This window comes from Larus michahellis, chromosome 15 (assembly GCF_964199755.1).
Source record: "Larus michahellis chromosome 15, bLarMic1.1, whole genome shotgun sequence".
Classification (NCBI taxonomy): domain Eukaryota; kingdom Metazoa; phylum Chordata; class Aves; order Charadriiformes; family Laridae; genus Larus; species Larus michahellis.
The window spans coordinates 9,596,023-9,604,121 of NC_133910.1; the positions used below are offsets into that span (position 1 = coordinate 9,596,023).

At 51.6% G+C, this 8,099-nt stretch overlaps 1 protein-coding gene across 1 annotated transcript in view; it reads right to left on the minus strand.

Annotated features, from left to right (window-relative positions):
* Nucleotides 1-869, minus strand: part of NEK6 (NIMA related kinase 6) — a 62,295-nt gene extending 61,426 nt beyond the window's left edge. The window contains exon 1 of the mRNA XM_074609346.1: nt 657-869. The gene's annotated coding sequence lies outside the window, so the exon portion shown is untranslated. The remainder of the gene's footprint in view (nt 1-656) is intronic.
* Nucleotides 870-8,099: the final 7,230 nt, after the last annotated feature.

Below are 8,099 nucleotides of genomic sequence, written 5' to 3' on the forward strand. Positions count from 1 at the left end.
AGCGCCAGGGGGGCCGGGGCCTCTCCGCCAGCCCCGAGCTCCCGGAGTCTCACTGTGGGAGAGGTTACGGAGGAGCCCGGGGCGGGCCGGTGGGAAGCGACCCTCGGGGGGGACACGCAGGGCGTTGCCAGGGCCCCTCACGTGCGCCTGGCGGCACTACTGTTTCTGACATAAAAACACCCAAACCCTCCAGAAAGGCTCTGCAATGACACCAAACCACACAAACACTCGTATTTTTCTAATAGTTTAAACTTTGCTCAAATCTATACGCTGCCAGACACCACCTCCCCGACAGGAGCCGATAACGACCCGCTGGCCCTCGCCGTTTCGGCGACATTCCCCTTCGTGTCCCCCTGCTGCCGGTGCACGTGCTGGCCGCGGGTCCGGGGGCGCGGCAGCTCCGCCGGACCGAAGGCCACGAGGCGCCGCGGCCCGGACCCCGCGCCGGGACGGCCGCCCACCCGCCCCGCGGCAGCCCCGCTATCGCGCCCGCCCGCCCCCCTACCCCTCGATCGACCTGCGGCCCGGACCGGCCGGGGCTGCCCGGGACGGGGGGGGGGAAACGGCGGAGGCGCGGCAGCACCGCCCGAGGGGCCCGCGGCGGGCACATCCCCGTCGCGGGCCGTCCGCGGCCGCGGGGCCCCCGTCGTGCTCACCTGCGGCCGGCGAGGCGGCGGAGAAGCGCCGGTGCCCGTCCCGGAGGGGCCACGGCCCCCACAGCCCCGCGGCGAACGAACGGACGAGAGAGCGGTGGCCGCGTCCCACAGACAACTTCGCCGCGCGCGCTCGCCGCCCGCGCACGCGCTGCCCGCCGCCGCTTGGGCGCGCGCCCCGCCGGCTGCCACGCAGGCCGGGCGGGCCGGGAGCGCGCGGCGGGCGGGGCGGTGCCGCGCGGCGCTCTGCCCACCTGCCCGCGCGGCGGCGGCGCGGAGCGGGGCCGGTCCCGGGGGAGAAGGGGGGGCACCGGGGGGGGTGTTTCCGCGTCCCGCCGTGCGTCAGCGCCGGAGCCCGGCCGCCCCGGGGGAACAGCGCGAGAGCGAAGCCGTCTCCCCGCCGTTGCCTTTCCGCCCCCGGGAAACGACGGTTTCCCCGCGGCCCGGGTGTCGGGAGAAATGCCTGCCGCTCCCCTGCCCGGACAAACCGCCGCGGCGGACGCTTGCGGGGTTTCCCGTCCCGGGATTAGCCTCTTCCGCCGCCGGCGGGGCGAGCCGCGGGGCGGTTGCACAACGGCGTAGCGGCCACAGCCCCCGTCGCTCCGCTGCCGGCGGCGGCGCCGGGGCCGCCCGGGTCGGTGACCGTGTCCCGGCTCGCCCATGGAGCTGGAGCGTTTCACCGCCGCGGCCGCATGGCTACAGCGAAGCACAGACGCGGTTTCGCAGGAATTGAGGCCTAAACGGGTCCAGCCCTGAAATGCAGATGGAAAATCCCTCTTTCCCAAATCCCTGCGTTTTGCAGATGAAGACAAGCCTTAGTACTCTGTATGTTTCAGTTGAATTTGAACTTGAAATTCAACAGGATCTTTTTTACAAGTGAACAAAAGCCTGAAAGTGAATTTCACAGTAAATAAAAATGAAACTAGCAAGTCTCATCGAATTGTCTAACCTGGGCGAAAGGCGCACGGTAGCCGCATCGCTGGTGAGAGGTGCCATTGCTCATATTTTGTCAACTTTTGTACTCTGAGGCCTGGCTCCATCAGAAGGTGTTTGCTGGTTCAACTGGGAAACTCCTAGTGCAGTCATAGCAGAAAGTGCCAGTGCCAGCAGCACTTAGAGCAGTTCAGCAAATGAAACAAGCCGGGCAAGCAAAAGCACCTTTCGCCAGTATAATTTCATTTCTACTCAGCCCTTTGCCACTTAAAAATAACACTTTAAAAAAAAACAAACAATCCTGTAAGGAAGACAGGCTGAATTGCTGGGAGCAGTGGGTGTGGAGCGATGGCAGCTGCAGGTACGAGGGAGGGGGTTCAAGTCAGCCCAGCTCATCACGATGAACACCAGGCTCCTGGAGCAAAACCACGTGTTCCTTGGGACATGACTGGCGGTTTCACCTCATTTGTCCTGTGCCTTGGCTTTCACCGGTTTCCCGATTCCTTCAGGTGCCCTGCTGCTGCATGTCGCTGTCTACAGCGACAGTTGGGCATGGTGACGCCCTTCCATCAGCAGCGAGCGTTTGTTATTTCTGTTCCCTGGGAGCAGCGGGGAAAGGCCCCGCTCTGCATTCTGTGCCTTATGTTCATGAACACACAACTTCCCGGGAAAGGCCCGCAGCCTCCAGGGAGGGCAACGCTGGGCTGCTGCATCTCCTCGCTCGACTGCCTGCGTCACCCACGCCTACACCAGCGCTGCGGGGGACCCGCCACCCAGGCAGCTGGGTTCAAACAAGTCACTTTTTCCAGCAGACTCCACTCGCATAGTTTAAACTCCTAAGTAAGTCTCTGTTTTGCAGAACCTGAAAAATCGTGGCAGGTCTTTGCTCAGATGGCGTTGTTTATCCTTCAAAACTCCTACTTTTAGGCAAACATTCTTGCTAAAGCAGTGCCACCTCTGGCACCCAGAGAGACAAGAGACTGCAGCAAATGTTTGCAGGACATTCGGGTAGTTTTGTAAGATTTTAACTGTTTCTTCTGGAAATGTCACTAGGTTTTGTTTTTGTTGTAAAGTTGTTTACACAAAGCTAATATAAATTCAGTGCATTCAGTTTGGGTGAATATAAACATGATCCTTCCAGGGGCTCGAGTTGCTGATACGTCTCACATTTAAGATACTGTAGAACAGCTTCTCTCTCCCTGAGCATTTCTGATAGCGTAAAGAGTTTTCTCTCAAGGGTACAGATGCCTGCACAGCTATGCAATGCTTCTCACTAGAGACGGAGCAATAGACACAACAGATGGAAACTAAGAGGCCACCTGGTTTTAAAGCAAATCATATCATCAATCTATCAGTACAAAATCTGAAACATGGGAAAGTGCTTAGAGAAACAAAATGAATTCAATTTTTTTTCTCCAAACTCAATTTTCCCAAGGTCTGTTGATTTACCATTTGCAAAAATGCATTTCTTTCTCTTAAAAAGAGAGTGTCAGTGCATTGAGGTATAAGAACTTAAGTGTTTTACATCAAAATGATGAGCAAAAAAAAGATCTTTTGTTACGCTGCCACAAGTTACCGTCTTTCTAATCAGAAAAGCTGGTTTTAAAAATCTGCATTCTTGTGCACAGCTTCAAGATCCAGGTTTTTCATTGCTAAATTAGACAGACCAGACAGAATTACTTTAGATTATCAACAGCAACTCAGTTAGGAAAGAAAATGAAATTTCCTCAATTAAGTCTTGACAGAAATAGACTTTCTGTCATAGTCTATGCTACCGTCCTGTGTGAAATTCTCTTTCAAACAACCCCCAAAGCGAGAACTTTGAGAAGACGGTTACTTTACTCCTTCCCTGTGGAGGTGCCTGTGGCCTGGCTCCCCCGGCGCTGTCACCTCCCCAGCGCAGCGACACCTTCCTGCGAACACGACGCTCTGTGCCCTCCGATGGCAAGGGTGGGCTTTGTGTCCCCAGAGTCTCCTGAAGTGTAATAAGTGCATTTTATACATGTCCATCTAAGTGAAGGTTGTACCATTCACAGATCTCAGCTAACCATTTTCATTTAATCAGTTTAATTGTCTTATACAGTTCAAGTAGGGGCTGATGTACATTTCAATCCCCAATATTTAAAATCCCACCTGTCAAAAGGAACTCTTGGTAGCTAGTGTAAGCCTGAAGACCAGCCTGTAAGGAATGCAGGACTACATAAATAAAAGTATTTTAAATAACCTCAGTTTTAACCTAAAATAAGAGGATACAGTCTTCTATGCCTCTAAAGCTTTTACGGCTAATACTCACATGGTTGCAGAGCAACCACCACCTCCTCATGATTTACAGCCTGAATGTTTTAGTACTGACCCATGGCTAGCGAGGCCACTTCATCTTAATTGTCCCAACAGAACGAAGCACAGTGAGTAAGCACATAATATCAGTAGGGGCCGAGAAAATTAAACAGGAAAATTCCTGTGTTACTCGTGGGTATAAAGATTCCCGGTAACAAGTCTGTTTTGGGAAAACTAGAATGATCTTGACGCAAATCTTTAAGGATTTTAAATCAACATACAGTCAATTTGATTGATTTACTTTATTCTGAGTGCTAAATGCAACTGTCACTGTATCCTTCATCCTCAGTCCATTATCAATAAAATCCTGGCATTACTGACTTAATGTATGCCTATTGACTTATTTGTTATTTTCCATTCTTAATAGCATACACCAAGGAGACTCTGCTAGAAGTTATTTTCCGGGGAAAAAAAACAACCCCAAACCCACAAAACAGCCTTCTTAAATTACAGAGTTTAAAGAGTGTCCATTTTCCAGCAGTAGCTGGAGAAGACGGGCTGTGAATTTCTCTTTGCACAGCCGTAGCTGCAGCGTGTCTTCGCGCACACACACTACACGCGGGCTGACTTTCACAGCGTGTCTGCAGCCTGCATGCTCGCTTCTCATATTTCTGTAAGGTTCGTGTCCCAGAGGAAGCATTAATGCTAAAGGAATGCATACCAGTGTGGAACTAGTCTAAAAGTCAGTACAAAATCTCTCCAACAGATTGCTCAGAGAAACACCTCTTTTTAACCATATTTAAGATCTGTAGATTGATCTCATGAGCATTTGTGCAGCAGTTTACTCTCAAACTGATAAGAATGCTGCAAAAAGAGAGAAACAGAATCAAAGGAGATTAAAAAGCGCCGGTCTTCAGGAAGATAAGGCAACCTAGAGCCGCCACGTGACCCAGCGAACGCTCCAGCTCGGCCGCCTGTGGATCTCATCAGGGAACCAGATGTGACCAGTGGCAGAATATCCTTCACAGCGTGAGATCTGGAGTATGTGATTGCCATCCAGGAAAGGGGAGATGGGAAAGTATGATGGAGAAAATGTCCTTTTTTTATAGAGTTTAATTGCTTAGAAGAAAGACACATTTGCTTTTAAAGAAGGGATGCTAGAAAGCAGGCCCAGGAAGGTGTCTGGAGGAAGCAGCAGAGGGATTTTTCACATGGACAGAAAATTTAACATTGCCTCCTCTTTTATGGTGATTGTATATTTTAAACGATTAAGTGGCAGTGGACAGTTCTCATTCATTTCTTTGGTCAGTTGAAAACAGGGTGGGGCGGCACAGAAAAAATAGAAGAGGCCTGTTGTCCCCTACTAGCAGGGCAGGAAATTGCGAGTTTTCATTCATGAATTTTCTCATTCTCCTGTGTGGAGAGGACAGCAGGGGAGAGGTGTTTCGCCCCAGCAGAGCCCCTCCGCGTAGCTACGGGGCAGAGGGAATGCCTCAGTGTTGGCCATCGCAACACTCTCCTTGTTGCATCCCGGCTGGCTGTAGGGCCGTCCCCGTGGAACTGTCGGGTGGTACCTGCCACCACCCCAACAGCAAAGAGAGCTCATGGCACGAGCTCCACGTTGCGTAGCAGGGGCTGTGGGATGGCTGTTCCTGTTGCTTTTGTGGGAGGGCAAGCGGAAGATGGAGTTTTTCAGGCACACAGGCTTGCGGTCGCTGCTTATTTTGGGGAGAGAGGGAGGAGAAGAAAGTTTGCTGTATAGAGCAGGAGCTGGGACACCGAGTAAGCTGTGTGTCCTGCACACACGGATTTCACTCACTGTGCTCTTGAGAGAGAAGGAGTTGTGGATGCCTTGTCTCAGCCTCTAGCAAAGGATTTGGAGATGAAGCCTGTGCCCTTGAATTTGTATTCAAACAAAGAACAGAGAAGTAGTGCAGGGAGCAGAGTGCCGGGGTGAGGCCCCCAGCAGCCTGTGTTGCCAAGCAGATGGGCTGCCGTGTTCTCAATCAACCGCAGTTTTTAAGGTCATGCCTAGATAATGAGCATCACAGCACTCAAGCCTACAGATCATGAATATATGGATGAATATTGACTCATGCATTTTCCTTTCTGCAGCTCCATTCATGTAACTTCCCCTCTGCTCCAAAGCCAGCACATCCTCCCTTTTGGTGTCTCTGCAGACTCTGCACCACCCTCTGCCCACTCACAGCTCCCGAGCTTGTCTGGCAGCTCCGCTCTTGACAGCATGTGGTCACTGTGATCTCCCCTGCGGCTGGTGTCTCCCATGGTCCTCTTTTGGGAACTTCATAATATGGAAGGAGAAAGCAGATCACACAAAAAATGCCAAGCAGTAAAAGGTTTTCTTGAGTTAGATTTCAAAGTCGCACAAAAAGGTAATCCCCAGCTCCAGCACCTGCTCCTTAATGTCCTTCATCACCACTAGGAGGTTGTAGCTACTGGTGAAAACACAGGTGTGGCTGCCTTTGATGATAGAGCAGGACCTCAGCAACAGGCTGAACAACTAGGATTCACGCTGCACTATGAGACGCAGTCTGTGTGTCAGTCTAAGGACAATGCAAAAGGGGTCAAAAGAGACCTATCTAAACTTCACATCACCACACACAGGCCAGCTGGTCACTGCTGCTGCCACCACCCTGAGAGGCTCCAACAACAGGGTGGAGAGGAGGAGGACACTGGTGGGAAGGAACCCAAAGAGGAGACCTGAACCGTGTCCTGCACCATTGATGTGGGCTGTGGCCAGACCCAGAGCGGATCCACACAATAGGGAGAAGGAGTCTCAGACGTTTCAGGGTCACAAATCTGAAACAGGCTGTGTGGCACAGAGCAGAGGGAGACAGAGGCATGTCACTTCGGTACTTTCTGGGGTACGTCCCATGGTGTGCTATCTGTTCCACCAGTTCTCTTCTCTTAACCATCTTGTTGGCAGAAATGTCAGTCCTAAGTGAGCAGGAACCTAAGGCCTGCTTTGAGAAGCAAGACTGGCCACACCACATATGGAGCAATAAAAATCAGAAGCAGCACTATTCTGTTGCTGTCTGAGCTCTAAGCTGCATGCCACACTACTTGTGTTACAGCTTACGTTGACATTTGTGCTGGAGTTTGAAGCACCTTCATTCAAACGAGTTGCCTCCCTGTTGCTTCCCTGGGACGGGTTTGAATGTGGCTGCCTGGGCTGGAGCCGCAGAGCACACTGACACACGTAACTGGAGAGCTTGGGCTCAGGTGTGAACTCAAACCATATGTTAAGCTGATAGTAAAGGTTTACCATTCTAACTGCTCCATTACTGTGTTAGCAAAGGCACAAGCTTTACTGCTCTGTCTCCCCTATTTTCTTAATGAACTGTCTTAAGCTGGCCCCTGTTTCTATAGTGTCTCTGGTCATTAGTGAGACTCACATGCCTTCCCTTACTCAGCCATGCTGGAGTTCTCTCTTTTTTTTTTTGCAGAGATGTTCTTTCTTAGAGTTCCATAAGAGAAAAATAAAGAAAAGGAAAAAAGGGGAGGAGAGGGGGAAGGGAAGGGAAGGGAAAGGGAAAGGGAAAGGGAAAGGGAAAGGGAAAGGGAAAGGGAAAGGGAAAGGGAAAGGGAAAGGGAAGGGAAGGGGAAAAGGGAAGGGAAGGGAAGGGAAGGGAAGGGAAGGGAAGGGAAGGGAAGGGAAGGGAAGGGAAGGGAAGGGAAGGGGAAAGGGAAGGGAAGGGAAGGGAAAGGGAAAGGGAAAGGGAAAGGGAAAGGGAAAGGGAAAGGGAAAGGGAAGGGGAAAGGGAAAGGGAAGGGGAAGGGAAGGGAAGGGAAGAAGAAAAAAGGAGAAAAGCAATTGAAGCCAGATTGAGCAGCTCTGGCTTTAACAGTCCTAGGCCCTTCCCCTATTTTCCCTGACATTCCTCCTCGTGACCCCTTCCAAGTGTTCTGGGCGAGTTTCGCAGGAATGCAGTTACGCTCGGTCTCTGTGAGCACGGCCTGTTATTCAAAAGGAGCTGGCAGAGCTTTCCAGCTTTCACAGCCAGATGTTACAAGTGTGACCCTGCCAGAAGCTGCATGCATGCACCTTCCCATTCTCAGCCCCCTGTCACAGGGGATCGTTTCTGAAGAATCTGTTCTGGGTAATACTTTTCTTTTGTGATTTGTTCTCTTCTTTACTTCTAAGATCTGCGCCAATGTTGTATAATTTCACAGCTAAAGAAAGTGGGATGAATTTTGCCATAAACTTCAGTGGGA